Below are 25,183 nucleotides of genomic sequence, written 5' to 3'. Positions count from 1 at the left end.
GTCACAGTCCCAAAAACCTGAACAAAACAGAACACATAGTGGTTTAATGTTACACAACAATCCTTCAAATAAATCAATTTAAGAAAACATTTCCACCACCTCTTTGTTGAAGTGAAGTCACTCAGGCAGACATGATTATAGTTTCACTCTCAAGACTTAGTCTCAGGGACTATTATAAATCTCATTCTCTCTTTCTCTCTCTCTCTTTCTGTCTCTCATTTGTTTTCTTCCTGCTTATTTTTTGAACACTGCTTGGAAACAAGCACTTGAAAACAAGAGATGCTTGAGTGAGTTTCAAGGCAGAAATGTTGGAGAGTGCCAAGAGAAGTAAGGATTGCTGCTGACTGGCCTAGCAATAAATGGAAAAGAAGTATTTTTAATTCTCTGAAACTAGTTATTGCAGAAAGGAAAAGCTTTAGACCCAGTTCTTTTTCATTTTCCTATAAAATAAAGCTGATATTTTAAAATGAAAATGATACCCGTAGGTAATCCAAGACCTTATTTTTTTTTCCTAATGCAATTCAAGTTTCTTCTTGAAGCTGCTGGTGTTAGTGTGATTTATGTGGCTATACTAGTGCTGAAAAGTAACGAGAGTGTTATGTCACATGCTGGTAACTCCAGGAATGTTTTCCTTCATCCAGTATCATAGTGAATGTATTTTATTGATTTTCCTTACAAAATTTGTTGGATATTTTAACTAATAATTTAAATTTTTGAAAACAGTGACTAAACTCATTCATATTTAATGACGACTAAGGACAGGAGGAAGTAGAAATTTGCCATATATGCAGCCAGACTATTAAGGCCAAGTGTCAGGAAAATTATTTAAAATATTGAGGTGAAAAATCCGGGAGAAATAACTTATTCAGGCATTTTTCCTCAGGTATCCTTGGAGAAATACTATTTTGAAGTACAAAAGAACCAGTGCTGAGAAGCTGCTTGGTAAGGGCAAGAAGACAGAAACGCCACTACACAGACAGAGCAGAATTCCAAAATAATTAACAGATCTATTCCTTTCTCTATTCCTTTAACTCAATCCAGTCCAACAGAACTGTTAGAGCAGTTCATTAGGATATGAGAGACTGACTGAGATTTCATCTCTAGTTTAATTAATAAACTAATGGTTAATCCAGGGTGATCCAAATAATCTCTAAAGGGCCATTTGCTAATTTGTTAATGAGTTTCTCTTTCTAAAATGTATTCTTGATAAATATGTAATTGCTATATTCTCATAAAAGGACAAGAGTTAGTAAATAATTTTTTCCAAACAGGGAACAAGGGGATAGGAGGTGAAATCTCAAGCGAGGTTCTTTTATTTTGCACATCTCATCCTCCTCTATAGAACTGAAGATTAATGGATGGCATGCTGCTATTTTCTACTTCGAAATACAGCAATATAGGATTTAATCTTTTTGTTGCCATGACACCGACCAAAAAATGGGTCAGATGTGGTGTTAAGGAAAGATTTTAACTGAAATTTTAGTGCATCCATAAGGCCTCTTTTACGATATCTGTACATTTTAGTTTGTCTATAATAGGTGCATATAGATCTACATATTCTGATCCATTTATTCTGTAAATATATTTTTGATACAGAGGAAAAATCTAATCTCTCCATTGTAGATAGTGAACCAAAAAACAAATTAGTAGCTCCTCAGACTATAGATGGAGAGATGTTAGTGCAGAATGTCAGCTACTAGCTAGTACCATGGTCTAGATGATCAGCAACCCATTAGTGTTCAGCATGGGAGATCTTTACTCCATACTAACTGCAAATGGGGTACTTATTTGTAGAAAAGGGCTAACAGAGTATTAGTGCTATATTCCTTAAAGAGCAAATAACATGCAAGAGGCAAACTAAAAGGGTAGAGTGGCTTGGACAGAAGAAGGTAGAGTTATACATTGAAAATTAATTTCTGGAATCTTTAAATTATGGATTGCAGTGAAGGAGAAGTGTGCTGGTTTATTTAGACTGATTAATGTTGGAAAATTCTTCCCAGTGCATAAAGATAATATACAATGAGTTTGAAGAGAGACACAGTGGAGAAAGATTCATCTGCAGTAGATATGAAGCTTGAAAAATGCATAAAGAAATCAAAGGAGGGCAGAGAAAAAAGAACAAGACCTTTTAGACAAATCATGTGTGTAAAGAGAGGGTAGAAAGGAAGGAAATACTGGATTTGGACTAATCAGTGGAAAGACCCTTCTTAATAGGAAAAATAAGGTGTTCCAAAGAAATACTAATGAGGAATATAAGTGTCCTAAAGTCTGATTTGTGAAGTCTTGTATGGTTTTGTGTAGGCCCTCTTATATTTACAAAGAAAATAAGCAAATTAATAAATTCCAGTGGCTTTGTCTGGAATTCTGTCATGTAATAGCCTGCTATATAATACACCAGGCAGAAAAAAGTGCTGAAATCTTTGCCAAAGTAATACTCTGTAAAGGAATTAAAGCAAAGATTGCTAGGCACTTCTAGATGACTTTCCCTACACTTTTTATTTAATAGTGTAAAAGCATGGAGAGCCTGGGCTCCATCTTAAATAGAATCAGTCCACTGCTAAGTTTTTGCTGGTATAGCTTTTAAATCTTTGTGCTAATGTGATTAAAAAAAAAAAAAAAAAAAAAAAAAAAAAAAAGGAGTAATAAATGATTACCTAGCTCCTTTTCTGTGGATCTTCTTCCTAAAAAGATCTCTAGAATATTTTATTACTTAACAAGAAGCAAACTTTTAAACTTGCATAGGGAGCAATTGAAATTAGTGTTAGAAGATGCTAAATGGGAACCAGGTAACAGCGAAAGAAAAGTAATTTTCCGCTCTCTATAGCATTCAATCTGGAGCAGCAAAGGAAAAATTACTGGTTCAGACCTGCTGAATGAAAATTCACTTCTGATAAAACCTCAACAGTGGGATTCCAAACTGCCACTTAAAACCTTCTATTAACTGAAAATTTTGTTCTGACTAGTTATTAAAGAGCAATTAATATCCTAATTTATGTGTATGTCTGCATTGATAATATGACATTTTATCTTTGCATTTTTAATTATGTCAAAGGTAAATGTATTATGACAACAGATATTATGTGCCTTAAATTAAGTGAGAAGCTATGGCAGGCAGATTGGGATGATCTCTTATGTACAGTGCCACTATATTTTCTAAGCATTTAATTATGAGAGTTTGGTAAATAATCCTTTAACGAGGTCTAAATTTTGACTCATTAAACCTATATTTTGATTCCTGCATCTATCAGAGAGCACAAAAGAGTTGTCTTCAACACTGAGGTAAATCATGTGTTCACTGCTCAAATTTAATGCTTAAGATTGAAAGATATAAAAAATAGATAAAGTTTTCTTTCCCACATGAAGTGTGTAGGTGTGCAGGAAAGATGGGGAAAGTGAAGAGATTTGACAAAAGTTGGTGCAGCCTGAAGCTGGAGTAACTAATCTCTTGGTGACCTATGTGGCTGTTTTATTCTATCTTGCCTAGCAAGTCATAAAAAAATCATACCTAAACTATTCTAGCCAGCTGCCACATTTATGAGTAAGGTTTTATTCTATGAAACTACAGATGGGCAGGTATAGAGATACCTATTTCTGTACAGCAGACAGTAAATATTTATTCACAGCTGGCAGGTCAATTCCAATTAGCCACAAAAAAAACATCCACTTCTGCCACTTCTTTGGTCAAGGAAAAAAAAAAAGAAAGAAGAAAGAAAGAAAACATACCAAAGCAAAGAAAGACTAAATGATACTGAGGAAAATTTAAAAAGCAGGAACACAAAAGCCTTAGTGCATTATGCCTCAGTCAGACCTTATCCTGAAAGCTGTTTGGTGAGTTAATTGACTGCAATTTGGTTTAAAATTTACATTTCAATTACATGGATTCAAGTAGTGCACATAATACATACAGGCAAAATAAAGAAAAGGGAATAAAAAACTCAGTCTGTATTGCATTTTCTAAGACCATGAAGTTTGTATTAAGTGATTATTAATTGTTTACAAGTCTTGAAAATATTATGCCATATATGCAATAATTACTAAAAATGATCATGTTTAAGAATCCTGCATTTTTTAGCACTAGAAACCACCTAAATACCAGTTAAGAGCACTGTCAAAAGATATACCTTGTATAGGATATCAATATGCAAATGGCACATGAGGAGTACTGGAGATGTTAGCCTGAGGAGAGTGTTCCTTGCAATGTTTCCTGATATTTGTTTCTGAACACTACTGAGTGTGAAGCACATTCCTGCTACCATTTCATTTTATCTCAAGACATTAAGATGCAGAGATTCCCCTGCAGCCTGTGGTGTAGCCCATGCTGAGGCAGATCTCCCTTTGCAGCTCATGGAGGTGGAGCAGAGATCCACCTGCAGCCCATGGAGAAACCTAAATGTTAGGATATATAGTTAAAAAATAGTGAATGTTTTTTGTGTGCTGAAGATGTTTTTCTTATATTACAAGTTAGGCAAATATTAGGTAAAATCAGATAGAATACATAACATGAGTGTGAGATGCACTCTTTCTCAAAAAGAGTGTTTATATTGCAAAACTGGACACTTGTTTGCTGTAGCTGTTTTAGAAATTGGTTCTGCTCACAAGGCAGGAAGACCTATGCCATAAGGATGTCTTTCCCAACTTCTGAATGAAATGGATTGTGACTTGCATTTTGTGCTGAGCTCAGGGTTGTCAATAAATGTCAGCTTTGCTCCGAGCATGCCTCGTGAATGTGCCCATGAGGGAACAAGTGCTAACAACACCTAAACCATGAGCTCTGACAGCTCTATGAAGAAGACAACAATTGCATCAGTTGGTGCAGCATGTTTTTTGCTGATGCAGAGCTTTGACACCTAACAAGATTTCTTCCTAGGAACAGCTGACCTGCTTGGCACCATGGCAGACTGTAGGTAACAATGTGCTGCCCAGGGAACTTAGCTGCTGAGTTTGCATCTTAATCTGTGCATTTGTCTCTTCCACAGAGAGCTCTTACAAAGAACTAGTGGCATCTCTATGCAAAATTCCAAACTGGGTAAAGGATGAACTCCTACTATACCTCAAGTAGTTTCAGAAAACATCTGCTATCTCAAACCTGTGATATTTTACTATCCACAGCCATAAAGAGACATCACTTTATCCTGAGCTCCTCCTAAAGTTGCCTATCTATATTCCATTTCCAGAGCCTTATTCAAAATTATTTAAATGTTTAAATAATGTTTAAACATTTCTTGTCAGCTCTTCTAAATAAGTAGAAGGGGGCTAAATTCAGTGGGTCAATTATTAATGTCAAATTCTTCATTCAGTACCTTCTGAGCCCTGACTGAACAATTGTCCACAACAGTTTTGTTATTGTCTGAGTTCCTGTCCAAGAGTTTGTTACTGTCTAAGTTGCAGGGGATGGTGGGTCTAATGTGGCTCTGTACAGCTTCTGACTAGGGAAGGAAGAAAGTTAGAGAATTTTTGCATAGTATACAAGTTATCCAGCTAGGTGGTTTTTCAGTCTTCCTGATCTAATTACCTTTATTACCATCTCCTCTGCAAATAAAGCATTCAGCTTGTCTCTTTGTGGATTTGAGAATGCAGGCATTTGATGGCTGCATGGAATACCTTCATTTCAGCTTTGAAGTACAGAACTATGAATTTATGGAGAGTCACGCAGACACCACAACTATCTGATTCTGGGTTTTGGAGTGATTAGTGTGGATTTGCTGCAACCTGCTTGTGATGAGAAAGATGTGGGTGCATATTTACTACTCTCTGTCTCTGTCCCTGTGTAGAACAGGACTTTTTTCCCTTTTTCCCCAGTGCATCATATCTCTGCTTGGTGTATCTAATTGATTTTTTCTATTTCAGAGGACTGGAGCTTTGCCAGTCTTGTAGGGTGTGCCTGAAGCTTTTTATAGACTCCTGCCTCCTGCTCCCTTTGCTTTCCTTGTGTCTTTTCCTATTGTCAGATTTTCTGTATTTAAATAGTTTTTTTAATTTAATTTTTGTCTTGTTTAAGCGGGAGATGAAAGGAGATGCTTCCTTCAGGTTCCTGCTTTGGAAGACTTTCCAGGATAGGAGGGTGGATCTCTAATCCTTCTTAGAGCAAGACATAAAGACAAGATCAAGGGCCTGCTCTGCTTATGTTACAAGGAAGTTACAGGTAATTAAAGAGAAGTTGAAGATGTATTAACATGTAACAGAAAGAAATCAAAAAACATCTAAAGCAGTTTATAATAATTTTATTGTAATGAGATTGTAGGTTTTTACACAGAACCTGGCTTATGCCTTCTGTTAAAAACAAGATAATCTTGAAGACTTGATAAGATGCCTTAGCAAGGGGAAGGTTGCTGAGGTTACCAAGGGTGCAAAGAAAGTGATTCTTGGTGTTTTCCTTCTATAAATCCCTGCTGGTGTTTTCAGAAGGGCTGTGTTCTAACACATATAATGTGTCTCTTCCTAGGACCACTGCATGTTTCGATTTCTATATGGAAGGAAAAGAAAGGTGAACAGATGAAAGAAAAAAATCAGTAACTATTGTTCTTTTTCTCACAGGTATATATAAAGAAGGGTTTAAGTGCATCCATGTTCATCCAGGAGTTTCAACAGCTTCATAATCTTAACAGAATTTTTACTCAGGTTTTAATGTGTGTAATAAAATCAAATTAATGTGAGGTCACAGGAGGTGTGAAGGAAGATTTTCTTCAATTAAATTACATTTTAATTTTATTTGTCCAAGCCCATAGTTCGGTACTGATAAATGAAAACTAAAATAAAAGTGGTATTTTAAACCTTATACACATACTTAATAACAAAAGCCTAGAGAATTTATATTGTACTAGTTAGATTTTTTCTTTAAGGTAGATAAGGAAAAAAATAAATATGAAGCTAAACTATAAAATCTTTGCAGCATGGAATGTGATTTAATAAGTTACTGAAAATCAAATGAAGGTATCAAATGATCAGAAATTAGTTTTATAAGAAGCTGCAAAACTGAGGGACTTCTGTATTATTTACAAAATAGGTTGTAGTTCCATGAGCTATTAAGTTCATTTAAGGATGTATTCAGTCGTGGCACTAGGCTATTTGATCAGCACTGATGCAAAAGCAAAAGGGGTAAGAGTATTCTCTCAGTCAAAACTGATGTAAACATTCTGAAGGGCTGACTTGTTCAACATGTTTTCTATTATGGATTTATCATTTATAACTAGTACCTGGCATGCCACAGACCTTTTGCATCATAACTTCGTTGTATTTTGTCAAAAATCTAGTCCTCTAATGTCAACAAGAAGCTGCTGCCCTCATTTGGGAGAATATTTCCCTTCTGTAAATCCATTCACATAGGTTCAATTGTTTCTTTCTGTTGCAGAAAGATTTTTTCCTCCCTAAGCTGTCTCCTTGCCAGCTGCTTCAGAGTTCAAGATATATGTGTCTCTATAACCAAAAGAGAAAATAATACTTTTGATTTCCCAGTATGAACAGCCAGAATCAGCCAGAAGAGAAATTGTCCACTTAATGATTTGTCCACCCTTATAATTCCAGCTAGAGTCAAGTGTTAGATCTTCTCAGGTACTGGAAGAAAACTTCATTAAAGAGAAAGCTTCTGAAAGTTTGAAGAATGAGATAATATATTATGTCACATCTATGCTCTGCTATTAGAATACAGATGTGCTGAATCTGGACTGCAGCTATGAACAGACTGGGAGCAGCCATGCCAAGAAGGACTTGGGTGTGCTGGTGGATGAGAGGCTGGACATGAACAGCCATGGGCACTCACAGCAGAAAGCCAAACCTGTCCTGGGCTGCATCCAAAGCAGGGGGGTGATCCTGCCCCTCTGCTCTGCTCTGCTCTGCTGTGCTCTGGTGAGACCCCACCTGCACTGCTGCATCCAGCCCTGGGGCATCCAGCACAGGAACAACATCAACTTGCTGGAGTGAGCCCACAGCAGGCCAAGTTGATTAGAGGGACAGAGCACCTCTCCTATGAGGAAAGACTGAGATCATTGTGATTGTGACTGTGCCTGGAGAAGGCGTTGAGGTGACTTAATTGCTCTTTTCCAGTAGGGAGTGTATATGAATGATGGAGAGATTCTATTCACAGGAATATGTCCTGTGATAGGGAAATAGGGAATAGCTTCAAACTGAATGAGAGCAGGTTTATTTAAGTTATTAGGAATAAATTCTTCATTGTGAGGGGGTTGAGGCACTGGAACAGCTGCTCAGAGAAGTTGTGGTTGTCCCAGCCCTAGAACTGTTCAAGGCCACATTGGATGGAGCTCTGAGCAATGTCTTCTAGTTAAAGATGTTCCTGCCCATTGCTGGTGAGTTGGAACTAGATGAACATTAAGGTCCCTTCCAATCCAGGCCATTCTATGATTCTACATTTCTATGTCACGTCTGCATTTTAAGGATAACATACTAACCTTGTTGGTACACAAACTGCTGGCCCTCTGACCTGAGCCAGGAACAGAGTTTGAGGAATTATTTACTTAAAAAAATAAATAAAAAAATTTATAATTTTAATAATTTTTTAAAATTTAAATAATTTTATGTACCATATTTATGCTGTAATTCATTTAGTGAATAACAAGAGATATTGCATTAAGTTCTTCTCTGATTTTTTTTGAATCCTTCATTTATGTAGTAACAGAGTGAACTTTGTCTTTGAATTCTGTTAAAGTTGCACCTTCACAAATTTAAAATAAAACCCTCTTTTTGCCAATATCATTGGTGGTGATTCTTTAAGCTGCATAATCACTCTCTTGTGGCAAATACCAGGTGAAATATTCAGGGTGTGTAGATGGCACCAGAAAAGATTTGAGGAGCAACTGAATGGAACCTTGAATACTCTCAGAAATCCCAAAAGCTGAATTCGTCTGAATTCCTTCCTGTAACTTTGGGTTGCTCCACACAGCTGTTTCACTTTCCAGTACACTTTTCTCACTGACATTACATCCAGTACTGTGCCTTAGATTTTATGGCTATTCTAACCTATCTAGTGTATACAAGAATGAGCAGAAACAGAAACAAAGCAGAAGAGCTATCTTCAGGTACCTCAGTGGACTTCATGCATGCTGGCATTCAGCATGAGAAAAACATACAATATCTAATGTAGATGATAGCAGGTGATGGGCAAACTCGTCATGTTCCTATGGAGTTTGATTTTAAACATCATGCTCCCCAGTCCCCAGTGATTTTTAATTCTTAACACAGTTATATCTATCTACAAATATGTATTTTTTTTCCTTCTGTCCAGCAGATAAATTTTCTTTAGTATGTCTAAGTGAATGGAAGGGATATGGGGCTGCTCTGTTGTGCAGAGGAGGCCTATAAGGGCAGGAAATGAACAACTGCATATCTCTGTAGCTAGGCTTGAAAACACTTGCAAACAGAAAGCAGTCAAAAATCAAGACTCATGCAACATCTTTTTCCCCCTAACAGTCATGGATCTTGAATGGAATAGTCTGCCAGAGCCATAAGTACAATGTGGCCCTGGTGGTTCTCTGGACCACAAATGTGTGGCAACAGGCTCTGGTTGAGGCTGTTGTTTCAGGACAAGTTTCTGCGCCCAGATTTTTGCCATTTGCTCCCCTTTGTCTTGCAAAGCAGCAGTAATTGAAGAAGTTCTGGTTAAAGTCAGTACTCCCAACTAATGACTTTATCTGCTATGGTTTCATGAAATAGGTGTGATCACTGATGGCACAGTGTAGACAATGCAGAGACATCTAAAACTATTTTCTGTAGGGGTCATGGAAAAGATAGGGCAGAAAATAGTTATACTGCCAACTTGGGAAAGACAGTGATAGATAAATTTGAAGATGGGAAATGCTTTTCAATGGGCATGCATTTGCTTTTGTATATTCTTTGGGTGGGTAACACATATAAAAACAAGAGCATCAGAAACCTGGCAGAAATATTATTGACAGCAATAAGATATCATGCTGATCCCTAAAGGCTTGAAATATAATAGAAAAATTTCCTTATTTATTGTACAATTATAAGATTGGAAGAAAAGACATTACTGAGACAGGCAGAGAGTGGAATCTCTTTAAATTTCTTCTTTTACCACAGTAAATAAGTGTAGAGTATTATGAACAGCACCACCCAAATTATCTCACCAGTTATATTGGCAGTGGCTAACTGACTAGCAATGCAATTAGGTGAGATAGGAATAAAAATTATTTACTTTAAAAGAACCATGGATAATGACATTTGTCCAGGCATTTTCATGTTTGTCATCTTGCCAGTAATTCCATACATCACTTTTCCTATCAGAAAAGAAATAGAGTGAGATTACAAGATTAAAGACTGCTCTCCACAAACACCAGGTGGCAAGCAGCACAATGTCAGGTAGGGGAACCCAAATAAGTGAGTCAGAGACTGAATTATTTTTACTGAGATTCTTCTAAGCAGATATCTGAACAGGCCAAAGTCCATCTCTTTACATTTAAAGACGTCATTCATCTTTTTACCTTGTTTTCTCCTCAGAATTCTCAACTCCACTCTCTGATGATCACTGTCATATATACTGCCTCTCATATTCATATCCTTGAACAGTTTTTCTGATTTGTAAGAATAAGGTTCCCTTTTCATCCCCTCTATCACCTGTATTAGGAACTTGCCATCAATGTACACTAGAAACAACTAGTGCCCTGATGTGTTGTCCTTCCAGCAGGCATTGGAGTGGTCTTATATCCCCATGAGAACCACCACCTACAAATGTGAGGCTTCTTCCACTTGTCTGAAGAAGTTGACATCCAGTTCTTTCTGCCCAGGAGGTCTGTAGCAGACACACAGGCCTTGGTTTGCCCTTTATTTCTCACCTGTAATCCTCAGTTGGATCATCATGTGCCTCTGGGCAAAGGGCCACACACTCCCACTGATGTCTTACATAAAGGGCGACTTCCTTCCTCGCCCTCCTGGCCTCTCCTGCCTACAAAGCCCACTCTCCAACCATGTGAGCTGTTCTACTCCATTCTCCTGATTCCAGGAATTGGCAGCCTTGACACAGCACTCTGACCCCTGATTGCTCACAGTTCTGCACACTTGCTCCCCATGTTGCATGTGTCAGTGTGTACACACTCCAGAGAGGTACATAGTTCTATTTCCCAGAAAAGATAGAACCCAGATAACCCTGACAAAATAACCATAATGGACTGCATTCATTTTCTCCAGTGAATGTGTTTTTAAAAATAATTTCTCCACTATAGAACTATCTATGGAGACTTAATTATCTCTATTTTATTTTTATTTCTTCTTCCTCAACTCAATTCTTAATATAGCAGAACAATGTCCTTCAGGAAAATCTTACAGAAATGCAGTATATTCATGCAGCATGTTCATATATCAAAGATTTTTTTTAAAAAAATTGTGTACTAATTAAGAACTATGTTTTGTATGCCAGGTATAATTTAAACTACGGATAATAGGAGCAAAAAACCCAAACAAAGCACCCACCTAACTGGCTGAAATGAGCTGTGAAAAAAGTTTCATTCAAGTCTATCTTGAGTATAAAATGGAAGAATAAATGAGTTTATTGAATTTATTTTATATATATATTTCTTCAGTAAGTTGTACTGTTTGCTTTTTTTTTTTTTTTTTAATAAAGGATAATAGAAAGTTTTCTGCATTAAAAAAGAGGTTAAAGTACAAATGGACAGCTACTTTTTGGTGTGTTTAATTTCCTTTTCCTTTAGCTGAGTTTATAATTCTCAATAAGCTTTAGTCACCTTTATTTTTTTCATCTATACTACATATTAAATGCTTTTCTTAAAAGTTTAAGACTTCAAAAGGTTGTTTTTTTTCTAGTGTATAAATAAATCAGTTGTTAGACAGTTGATTGCAATATGTCACTAAAATGTAGAAATATTAAATTCATATAATTTCAAATAATTATTTTACATTTAGTAGATTAGCAATAGCATATGAAAAAAAAAGATGTCTGGACCAAAACTTACATTTTATTAATCAAGAAAAAGTCTGTACATTTTGGAATACGTCTACTCTTGTAGATGAATAGAAAATTTAGTGGGAGGTAGATTGGTCATAATTGATGGGATGCATTTCTCTGTGTAAAATGAATCCTGGCTATATTAATTTTCAAAGTCATATAAAAATCATATAAAGAATTTTTACTTGTGTCACAAATGAGATTAATTTATTGTTGCCTATCTAACTCATTTAGTTAAGGGGAAAAAACTTGTTCTGGAGATCAAAGTTGTATGACTCACTTATTAAGTAGTCCTATGTGCACAAATTTTCAGTATCTCCTGAAGAAGGGGCTCTCCAGCAGATATTTCTGCAGCTCCAGCTGTACTGAATTGCCAGGGCTGGTTTTAAATACACTAACTTGCTCTTTTGCTTTGTTCCTGATTGGTTTTGTGGTTTGTTTTTGGTTTGGTTTTTTTAACACTGCCTGCAAATGTTAGCTGGAGAAATGTAGTGTGAATCATTTGGATAAATTATATAAACTCAATTCACATCTACATAGAATAAGAATAAATTGGATTTAAAAGACAGGCTACTCAGTCTGACAGGTCAAGGAAGCTTTTTTTCCTGCTTAAATTTGAAAATATGGTCATCATATTCTACTCACATCACCAAATTTGAATGGAAATTGCCATGTTGCTCACCTGTTTTTAAAGTTAAACTTATTCCCACTTCATGAATTCATCAGAAATTCCTATGCCTGTCAGTTTGAATGATACTATTTTCTATTAAAACTTCTCAACTAGTCTCTAATCTGACATTATATTATATTTAACTTTCTGTAACTCTCTATTTGCTTTCATAGTAGTGATGTCTTTTATTTCTTTAGTATATTCAGATTTTCATCTCAATCTGAAAAACAAAATTATTTTATAGCTTTTTTCTGATGTGCTCACTTGACTGATTTGAAATTTCTCATCACTATACACATTATCCTGGTGCACAGTTAAGTTTCTCATAAAGCAGATATTTCTGGATCCTGCTAACAATGAACTGAGAAAAGCATCACTTTATTCCCCAACCTCTCAGTGTTTGTTCTTGCAGATATTGTTCCTTTCTTAATAGCTGAAATGAATCTAGGGAACTCTAATTACTACAGTCAATTTATATTGCATGATTTACTTCTGTGTAACTCCACATATATCAACTGATGTCAGAGGAAAAGGTTCCTCTTACTATTTTTCTCTCTTGCATTTCTCATATTACCTCACAGACAGAACCATAAAACAGTGCTGTTGAATCTAATCTCAGAATGTGAGATTAGTGCCATAGTAAAATGGGGGGAAAAAAGGCAAAGAAAATTACTCTGAACATTTAGACTTAATTTCTAAACAATGGATGGCTGAGTTCAGAATAGAAATTCAAGATGATGTTTCATACAAGATTGGACTGTCACAAAAATCAGTTGTTGCATGGAAATGTACATGCAAACCTTAGAGACACAAACAGGTTTGTCTTTGCAGAGCTCAGCTATTCCTAAGAAATATTAAAGTCAGCAGAATTATAAGACAGACATCCCACAGTACCCATTACTTATAAATATAACTTGCCATGGAAATGGAAATGTTTTGTTCAAAAGTTGCTAATGCCAATAAACAGTAAACTGGACTTTAAATAAACTATTTGCATCTAGCAGAATAACAATGTTTTTGTAATGTAGTGCTAATTTGGACAAACTGTGCCCATTTTTTATTTGGATTGAGTTAATTTTTATCATAGTTGCTAGTATGGAGCCAGGGTTTTGATTTATGCCAGTATCAATATTAATAAAAAAAAGATGTTTTAGTTATTGCTGAAAAGGGCTTGCACAGAGCCAAGGCCTTTTCCTCACCCCACCCCACCAGAAAGCAGAGGGGATCTGGGAAGTGACACAGCTGGGACTGCTGACCCCAGCTGACCTAAAGGATGTGACATACCACAGGGCATCAAGCTCAGCACAGAAAGGTGGGGGAAGAAGGGGACATCCAGAGTGAGGGTGTTTTGTCTTCCCAAGTCACTGATCAAGTGTAATAAAGTCCTGCTTTCCTGGAGATGGCTGAACACCTGCCTGCCCATGGGAAGTCGTGAATTCATTCCTGGTTTAAATTTGCTTTGTGCTCAGCTTTTGCTTTATCTATTATACTGTCATTATATTAACACAGGTTTTTTCCCCACTTTTACCTTTCCAATTCTCTTCCCCATTCCAATTTGTTGCAGGGGTAGGGGAGAGTAAGTGAGAGGATGTGAGATTAGTTGCCAGCTGGGGTTAAACAGCAACAATAGTCTTGAACAAGTTTATAAGAAAGCCATGTAGGTGAATCAGTGAATCTAGTGATTACTTCACACTTGGTGTATCTGTGAAGAAAAACCTTGTAGGTTGATGGCTGTACAGAAAATGATAAAAAAAAAAAAAAGAGTTTAATCTCTTTTTCCAGTAATAACATTGTTAGGATATCTGTTAGGATATAACATTTTCCTCACTCTAGCATATATTTATAATAGTATTATGCTTAACTATATATAATATATACTATACATATTATATATTATATAATTATTATACTCTACACTGTTTTTCATGCCTTTCTTATTAGCTTATTATGCATTGATTTACTTGATATAATGTTGATTTCACATCATAAAATCTACAGAACTCATTGGACATTGCCCCATGATTATTTGATAAGTACTTTCACTACAACTTACAGTACTGTTTAAATAACTATTATTTTATCTTGTATTTTAGTATGAAGAGAAGTAATCTCAGCACCTTTCAAGCAATATTCCTTAATATTTTCCTATATAGTCACACGTGAGACACAGACACTCATGCACATACACTTGTCACTGAGGAGCTCCATGGAGCTTCATTGCACTCTGAATTTTCTGCTTTGTGGAAAATGTCACTGCTTCTTTTAGGACAATATATTCCCCAAAAGACTGTATTTCCCCTTTTGGGAGCAGCCTCACACTGTGTATGAGTTAGGCAAGGTAAATAAGGCACCTTGAATTCAGCTCTGACAGCAAACAACTTGTGTCATATAGCAGCCAGGCTAGAATTTAAAAATAGTATCAAGAACAATTTACTTATTGTAATAAAATTCAAATTGAAAAGTATTCATAATAATCAAATTCCAAGGTTCCATGATTGATGTGTGTCAGAAAAGGGAAGAAACTTTATTTTTCCAGAGGGGGAAAAAATATTAAAATTAAAAAATGTCCCAAAGAAATATCTTGTTTTTCAATACATTTAGTAAGATTAAAACATAAGGCTTTACATAAATAAGCAAATAATATAAATAAATTAGCAATATGTATATGAAATTCTGGATTTCTCTTTATATCTTCTGACAGTAGGCCTTCAGACAAATCCAAAGTCAGGCTTCTGGCTAGATATCAAGAACCATAAATATTCCCCATTCCCACACCCAGGGGACAGCTTCAGTAACTGCAATTATCAAGAGTAACACAATTGAGACACGTTCAACAGGGAAGAGGACATTATTTTATATTTTATCCAATTTTTTATATCAGGCTATTTTCACATGGTTTTAGCAACCAAAAATACTTCATGCTGACTGAGGTTAGCTGCCAGAGAGAATATTAAGGGATAAATCATGTGCACTTTCTAAGACTGTATTTTACTTAACTGACTTTATCTGCATTACAATGGAAAAAATTACATATATGTTTTGAAAAACATTGAGAAATGGCAAAATAGTGAGCAGAAATGCACTAACACAAACAGAAATTTGCAGTTATAAACATTATTATAGCAAGAAAAAGGAAGTTGGAAAATTATAATTTATTTAGGTTTCATTATTATTTAGAAAGTAGTATCATTTAGAAAAATCCCACTGTACATAATATTAAACAATAAAATCTGGTTCATAAAAGAAGCAATAAGAAACAACACATGGCTTTATAAACTGGATTTCTGCATTTGAAAGAGAATTTTTACTATACCTTCTGTGCAGAATCAAGAACATCATACTTAGCTTCACAATTAAAATATATATTAAAAATATTATTAACTCTAAGTGCATTTGGAGACAATTTTTAAAAATTAGCAAGGCTAAATTGTCTTCAGTGCCTCATGGAAATAAATGCAGTAAGAGAGCAGAAGAATCAAAACTGCATGAGTAACAATCCCAGCATGCAGTGTCAAGTCATTACAAACCCCATTGAGATCCCACCTGGTGGCATTGCAAAATCTAAACCTACATGGAATATATGAAATAATTGACTCTTGGTTAGTTATCTACTTACAGCATAAGTTTTCTTTTAGATAGTGAAGGATTCATTTGGATAATTGCAAATGTTTGAATCCAAAATCTACCAATTAAAAAACAAAAAACCAAAAAAAACAAAAAACAACAAAACACAAAAAAACCCCACAAAAGAACAGCCCTAGAAACAGGTCAAAAGGACAGTGGCATTTAAGACCCGACGGAAGAAATTCTTAAACAAAACATAGAAAAAAAATGTTCCTGATTTTAACTGGTACTAGACTGTTAAAATCAACTGGAATTGTTCTATGTATGTATGGCACAGAATAAGCTTTGGAATAATATCAGGTGGAGCTAAATTTATCTAAATATAAGCCATAAGAAAATTCCAGAACACACAAAAACGTTTCTAAAAATCTTCAGACTTGTTTAGGCCTTTTCTCTTACATAGGTTGAATAAATGAAAACATATTCTTTTGAGAAATGGAAGCAAGTTATTTGAAATACTGTTTCACAATTCATCACTTAAAATCTTGACTCTCCCTTTTTCCCCAAACAAATGGTGGACCCATTGTGGGCTAATTGTGAAATCTGGCAGTCAAGTCCATCAGATGGGTTAAAGGGGTAGGAGTGACATTTTCCCATCCTGGAATAACCTCTACATTTAGCCACATCATATTCTTAAAGTAAGCAGCTTTTTCTCTTGCTAAAGAAAGATTTTCCAGTTTTACAGTTTGCAGTCTGGACCTGTAGAGTTAGATTTCCTGGAAATTTTACTGAAGGAAGGTATAATATGTATGTCTCTTTCTCCTTTGCTCTCTCAGATACTCCTTAGCCTTTCCACTTCTTCCTTAAGTTCTGTGACCAGACAGAGAAGTTCATTCACCAGCCCACACAGCACACAGGTGTTTTTGCACTGTCCTCAAGTGCTAACACCAAACTCAGACACTCCTGCAGCCCCTCAGTGACAGAGCTGTGTCCTTTGGGGCAGTCTGTCAGGGTCAGCACAGTCTTGGTAGCAGCAGCAATGGTTTCTGGCTGCTTACAAACCATTCTGGATCTACTCAAGTAGGGGAGAAAAAAAGCAAAACGGGAGAAAACGCAACGAAAACACCACACCCACCTAACATGAAACCCACCACCAAGAGCCAGGAGGGTGTCTGGCCCTTTCCTGCGGGCCCTACCTACATAATCTGCCATGTAGATGCTCACCATACTCCTTAGAATTGTTTATATCGCCTGCAAATGGTTCTGGTGCTGCTCATTGCTTGCCTGATAAGAGGGTAAGAGCTGCTTAGTCAGCTCCTTTAAATTTGCTGCAAATGATGCTGGCACTGCTCCTTGCTTGCCTGATTGGTTGAAAAGAGGGGAAAAAAATCTCTGTAACCACCCTCTGATCTTTAGGAAGATGTAGATTCTCACCATACTCCTTAGAATTGTTTATATCTCCTGCAAGTGGTCCTGGTGCTGCTCCTTGCTTGCCTGATTGGTTGAAAAGAGGGGAAAAAAAATCTCTGTAACCACCCTCTGATCCTTAGGAAGAAACCTAGCTGGCTGCTTCCTGCATCTCAGTCTTTTGGGCTTCCTGTGAGTACAGACTCTCCATCCTTGTTGTGAGCCCCTCTCTGATGGCATCCCAGAAATGGTGCAGTCTGGAAGCTTTTCCCTTCTAAAGAGGCTGTCACTCCCTGCCACCTCAGCACAACCTGGCACCTGTTATCAGTGTTTACAAAATGGTAAAACACTCAGCTGAGAAGTCACACAGTCCATTTTACCAAGATTGAAGATTTACAAGTAGGAATTACATCATCTCAGATGATGAATCAAGTGATATTTTAAGCAATGAGTACAACAGCCAGTTAAATAGGTGCCCATAAAATATTCTTCATATTTCCAAATTTCTAAATCAAGGTTTGATATACTTATATATTGCTCAAAGAAAAGAATTACTCAACCTATATTTTTCAGAACTGTAAGTTAATAGCACTGAAATATCAAACTATTTAAAATGTAAATGATTATGATCTTTTTTTACTTTTTTTTTTTTTTACTATTATCAGCAGTGCTTGTGAACACTGGCAAAAATCTTAATATTCCCCCTATAAAAGACTTTTTCATTTTCTTGTTTAGACAAGTTTGTTCTGAAAGTTATGGACTACTGTGCTTATTGCTAGTCATGTTTTTTCTGAAATCATGAGATGGAGTAGATGGAAACCAGTAGAGAGTTCATCCCACAGCTCTGACAATATGCTATATCACATCATTACATGTTTTCTACATTTGGCAGTGAATCTGCTCTGTGAAAACCTTTGTATCTGACTTTTGTCTCCTATTTTATGAGGAGATTCTGATTAAAATCTAAATATTTAGCTGTTCAAAGTATGAACAAGACAGAACTGTACTACATTTTCTCACACCAACCAAGCTTATTAAAAGAATGTAAGGTTTTTTTCCCCTATCTGAAAGTATTTTTCTCTAATTGTTATTCATTACCCTGCTCTTTAGGGAACAAAAAAATCACTAAACAGTGATCAACAAAGTTAAAGTAAGTTTTGTGGTGACAAAGTTTGGGAGCATTTTTTCAGCTGCTAATTTCTTCAAAAGCAGAGAAACCCTTATTTCTTATTTGCAGAAGCTTTCATACTGTAGGAGTGTAAATGCTTTGTGGAGTTCCTAATTATAACACCAAAATATTGTTCAAATAGGTAATTTTAAAGAAACTTCTTGGCAGTGAGGGCTGTGGCCAATACCTCCTGGTCAGTTACTGAAAGAAAAAGAGAAATAAGCAATGATGTGTAAATTTATATTTTCAATGTAGAATTTTTACTGGAATTTTAAAGATATGGAAAAAGCCCCATCAGTATTATTAGCAATTGTATGATTTTTAATTAAGTGTGTTATTAAGAAGTGTCTATTTCAGATTTTTCCCCAAAAACATGTGATATCTTTTTTATTTTCTTCATTTTTCACATGTTTTTGTGCTTTTAGTTAAAAATATCAAAATTTTTGAAAATTTTTTATTTAGCAGAATTTCATGTTCACTTACAACGCTAGTGTATTCACGAACACAAGATGTTCATTTAGAAATAAGAAATGAAAAGAAAATGTCTGATTCAATTCACTAATATTTGATATAATTTCTCACAGGAAGTGACATCCTTTTTTTTTAAGGTGAGGATAACAAAATGAGGTAGATCTTTGCAGCCACTGTTAATATCAACAAAATGAATATCAGTTTTTCTAGTACTGGCTTTCAAACACTTTGTTTCCTTGCTAGTGCTCACTGTCTCCTAGGAGATGGATCACATTGTCAAAGGGTAAGTGAAACTAAAATTCAAGACAAAATTTATTGACTGAATTGTTGGGTTTTTTTGGGTTATTTTTTTTTTAATATCTACCTTCCTCTCGGGCAAAGCAAGGAATCTGGATTATAAGAGCAACATAGAAATGGAAATCAAAAATTATTAGTCCAGACATCTGTTCTGCATTTAACTGAATGAGAGAATATCAGGATAGCAGGAAGTTCAAGAGGAAGAAGGGGAAGAACAAACAAACAGAAAAACCTACCAAAAAAAAACTTCATAAAGTGAAAGCAATTAATAATTAAAGACACTATTTACCAAACTGCAATCAGTACCATGGGGTAAGTGAATAGCACCATGGAGTAGTATCCCTGAAACAGCAGGAGTCCTGTGACCTCAGCACAGTCCAGGTGTGCTCCCCAGCATCAAACAGCTGCATTCAGGTCTCCTGAGACTGTGCCCCCACCCAATCCACTCACCTTTCCCTGGGCTAGGAATTTCTCAGAATGGTTTGTCAAGGACAGAGAACCTGGAAGGTGTTTGTAGAGAGGAGGTGAAAAAACTATCATTCTCAAGGACTAGCATCCCAAGAAAGCTGCTTGGAAAACATCAAAGAGAGCAGGATAGGTATTTTATATTTTTTGTTTTTACAGAAGTCAATGGACTCCAGAGCATTCTCACACCACATTTCTGTTTGCAAATCAATGTTTTGCAGTGAAAAATGTCTTCATTTGGGGAATTCCTGGCTAGTATTGTATAAGAAAAATAGACACTTTAAGTATTAGCTGCTCTGCTCACTTTCTGATAAAAAATATTTTGAGATGCCCAAAGAATGAAGAGAAGCAGTTACCAACTGCAGTGGTGTATTATTATCATTATTATGTCTTTGAAAATTTTATGCAGAGAAATACCGTTTTTCTCCTTTTTGTGCTGAAGTAATTTTTTGCTAAATATTTTTTTTCCTCCTGAAGAATGATGTTTTGTAAAACATGGTATTTTTCCTCTGGTGTTTGTGTTGTGCTCTCTTTTCCTCTCTGACTCATACATGCACAAGTAAAGCCATGTGCACATATATGCTCATGTACACTCTTGAATGCTCTTCCAGAGGTTTAAATCACAGTCAGTCTTGTTCCAAAATCCACCATTTTATAAGAACAATACATTTTCTTTTCCCCACTGCACTAAATGACTCAGAGAGGGCTTGCTTCCACACAGCTGTCATTGCACTGCCTTGCATTCCTTCCCACTTTCCTGGCTGGCAAAGGGGAGGGTGACAAGAACTCAGGAAGGATGACTGGGTGGTGGTGGTTGGTTTCTATTTGGAGGAAACTATTTGGGAAACTGTAGAGTTCTTTTATCTGTCAGTGATATAACAGAGTCTGACATGCCTAGCAGTAGGCAGAAGCAGCTGTCAGTAGTAGTATAATTTATTGGTATCTCTTCTTGAGTAAGAGGGCTGACAGACTAACATGAGAGCAGAGGGGGAATATGCCAAGCTACTGTCTTGCACCTCAGGCTAACACTGCTGATAGCCCATTGTGGAATGTACACAGCAGTAAATATGTGTTGATTAATTTTGTGGACAGTCCACTGATAAGGAAAATGGCCCAGGTATTGCTTCATCTTCTAGCTGAGAGTCCCATGCCCAACATGCTGTCTTCCAGAATCCTCACCAGGCATAGCTAGAGTTGTCCACAAACAAGATGGCCTGGAAGAAGGAAAAAAAAATGCATGTTGTATAAAGGAAAATTGAGAATTAAAAAAAAAAAAAAAGGTGTGGTGGATGAAAAAGTGTTTTAACAGAAACTAGCAATTGTTACTTAATAATTATACAACAAGAAAGTCAATTTGGTTGATGACGTGCTGCTGATGTTAAAGATGAGTGAATATATTTATTGAAAAAGAAGAAATCAGTTGTCTCTGCTTATTAGATGAATATTAGTAAGTGCTAGTGAACAGAAAACACCTGCTTTTTTAGTCCTTACTCCTGCTTTGGGAAGTGCTAGAAGGAAGGTGACTCATGGGCACTCCTCAGAGTGCTCCCACACTTGGGGTCCAATTCAATATGTACTTGTGACAGATACTAAATACTGTTTTAAATGTCAACTTTACAATCACTTTTAAAAAGCCAACATTTCCTCACCTTTGTTCCTGCAACAAATAAGTTGTCTCTGTGGCTGGCTTTTTTTGGGGGGGGAGGTTTTTCAGGGATTTTAGCGCTTTTTTTCCTTTTGTAGTTCATGAACAAAAACTGACTATAGTAATTCCATGGTAACAACTGGTAAATAAAAATAATGTTGTATTGGTGAATTCTGTGCTATACTAAGGGACAATCAAAATACAAAATTCAGGCAGTTTTCAAGAATTTTTACTTCCAAGTATCATGATGATGATTACAGGCAAGAGCTGCTTCACTACTTCAGGTTCATTATCTTTAAGGGTTTATTGTGAACCTTTTAAAAGTCTTTGCCATGCAACAGAGAAATAGAAACTGAATTAACAATTGCCTCAGCTTGATAATAAAGCCAAAGAACAATTCCTAATTCAATCTATTGTTAATTGATACTGTGCTATAAATGTTGCAGAGAAAGGTAGCAGTGATTTAAGGGAAGGCTTAAGTGGTAATGGTGTTGTTCATATTCTCCATAATCCTACAAAAAAATCTTATCCTGAAGTATTTTTTTTTAAAATTCTCTCTTTTTAATCCTCTCAGCTGATGGAAATTCTACATCTTTAATAAGAACTGCACAAATCATTATTTAATGCAGCTAAGATCTGAAAAATATATTTCAGTGTATTGCATACAAAGGTATGGACTTAATAGACAAGTAACTGCAACTTGCACTTGTTGGACTTGCAGAAATAAACAGATAAATTTTCTTCACTGGACTCAGTCTTCCCCTCTACCTTCTCCCAGTGATATAAAAACAAAGGTACTGTTTAAACCTGCCAATTAATTAAATGGGTATACCTGTTTACAATTTAGTTTTAATTTTATAGGGGTTTTTTTTTCAAATAAAAAAAAAAAAAAAAGTGAGTAATGTTGAATGTTTTCCTTATATTTTAGACTTCATATTTATGTAAACTTTGGAGATTACATTAAACTTTCCTGGGAACATATTATTCCATAAGTAATAATTTTGCTTTCTTGTAACTTCCCTTGGAGTAGTCTGTACTGGTGACCACATTTTGGTAGCAGGGAAGAATGTCAGAAGGAACAGGAGAGCCTACATGGTCAACATGTATCTTAAAGACTGGTGCTATCAGTGGAATTTTGTTTTTTTCATTTGTGGTGTGGTTTATAGGACATCAAGCCTGCTGGAGACAGATGGGTTTCACCTGTCTAAAAGAGGGAAAAGAACTCTAGCCCATGAGTTGGTAGGGCAAATTGAAAGAGCTTTTTACTAGGTTTAGAGGAGGATGAGGTTAAGAAAGACTTGCTAGAGAGGAGCCTGGGGATGGCATGCTGGTGTTGGGAGGTGGAATGAACAGCCCAGCCTACACCAATGAGTGCAGTATGGAGAACAAACAGGAGGAGCTGGAAGCCATTGTGCAGCAAGAAAATTATGGCACAGTCACCATTACAGGAACTGGAATGCTGCAGTGAATGGCTCTGAGCTCTTCAGAAGGCACTGGTGAGGTGGGGCTGGGGCTGGAGTGGCTCTGTACATTAGGGAGTGTTTCAACTGAGCTCCAGGACAATGCTGATAAGGTTGAGTGCCTACAGGTAAGAATCCAGGAAAGCTAACAAGGCCACTGTCCTGGTGGAAGTCTGTTGTACACCACCCAACCAGGATGAGGAGGCAGATGTATTCTAGGAGCAGCAGTCTGACAGTTCACTGTTGCAAGCCCTTGTTCTTGTGGCAGACTTTAACTTGCCAGATATAGCTGGAAACTCAACACACTGATGTGTGGATGAGGGAAAGGCTGTGAATGCAGTCTACCTGGACTTTAGCAAATCCTTTGATACCAACTCCCACAGCATTCTCCTGGGAAAGCTGTCAGCCCATGGCTTGGACAGGTGTACACTTCACTGGGTTAAGAACTGGCTGGATGTTGAGCCCAGAGTGTGGTGATGAATGATGCCACATCCATCTGGTGTCTGTCAGCAGTGGGATTTCCCAGGGCTCAGTATTGGGGCTGAAGGGTCTAGAGAGAAAGTTCTATGAGGAATGTCTGAGGGACCTGGGGTCGTTTAGCCTGGAGAAAAGGATGCTTAGGGCAAACCTTACTGCTATCTACACCTACCTGAAAGGAAATCACAGTAAGGTGACTGTCCTCTTTTGTTATGCAGCCAGTGACAAGATAAGAGGAAATGGCATCAAACTGCACCAGGGGACATTCAGGTTGGGCATCAGGAAGAATTTCTTCCCTGAAAGAGAGGTTAAGTACTGGAACAGGCTGCCCAGGGAAATGTTGGCTTCACAGTCTCTGGCAGTGTTTAAGAAATTACTTGACATAGCATTTAGTGCTACAGTCCAGTTGATGTGGTGTTGTTCAGTCAAAAGTTGGACTTGATAATCTTAGATTATTTTGTGATTCAACAGGGTTGTGGTTCAACTTGCTGCTGAACCTTTGACCTGATCTATTGTCTCAGTTCCTGTATTGAGAGAGTTACATAGGACATGCTCTAAATATGCTGCAGAGACCAGGTAGACTTGCTGTCTGCTGGAGGGACCAGGAGGTTTAATCCAGTGAGTCCACAGGATCTGGGGTTCAGTCCTGGTATGGCCATAGGTCTGATCCAGGTGTTAGAAAGACCTATTTACATGTATGCCTGCAACTGGGGGGCATGCACATTGTATATATTTATATACATGCATGTATACATATGTGTGTGTATGTATGCATGTACCTTCTGCTAATGGCTTTTTATGCTGAGAGAAGGGAACAGGTGAGGCTGTTGGTGGTGTCTGAATTTGAGCAAGAGCTGTATTTTCTGTCTGTGTTGACCTATTCAGCCAAACAGGTGTGTATGATAAGTACTGTGAGTATGTGCATATATGCTGGGAACACACAGCTTCATTCCTAACTAGGCCTGGGGATGGTGCTGTGGTAGCCTTGCCTCTGTTGGTGTACCAGGTTCAGCAACTTCTAAAAGTTAAGACCCATGGGACAAATGTACAATTTAAATGCCATTACCTTCCTTCAAGGAAAAAGCAAAAGTATTTCTTGCAAATTGGTTTTACATGGATGCTGAGAAATGTTTGCTTAACCAGAAAATCTCTTTTGTAAATAATGACTTCAGAGACCTTGAGGCAATTTATAGCTGGCTGAAATGCACATGAAAACAGGGAGAAGGGTTTTACATTTAAAGCATGATGCTAACTCTCCAGGGACCCAGTCTGTAAAGGTATTTACCAATGAAGTTTTCCTGAGGGATGTCAATGTAGACATCAGTTATTGGGGAAGACAGAGTGTATATGTTCTACCATTGATAAGACTGATTCCTTAGGGTGAGTAGGTATTTGTCTTGGGAAGACTTGTGTTTGAAGCCAGCATTTAAACAGTCAGCTAAAATGAAGTCTCATTGCAGCAGTGTCTACCTACTGCCCAACTTAATTTCTTAGTTTCATGTTGAGCTTACAATCAGCAGCTATTTGACCTGAGAATTACAACACTGGCCTTTGTAAGGGGATGTTCACCTGTTTGATCCATTTTCTATCATCTTCATGATAACTAACTCTAATATAGTCTTCTTGGTAA

This window comes from Oenanthe melanoleuca, chromosome 3 (genome assembly GCF_029582105.1).
Source record: "Oenanthe melanoleuca isolate GR-GAL-2019-014 chromosome 3, OMel1.0, whole genome shotgun sequence".
Taxonomy (NCBI): Eukaryota; Metazoa; Chordata; class Aves; order Passeriformes; family Muscicapidae; genus Oenanthe; species Oenanthe melanoleuca.
The sequence above is the reverse complement of the archived record's forward strand: the minus strand, read 5'-3'. Positions refer to the sequence as shown.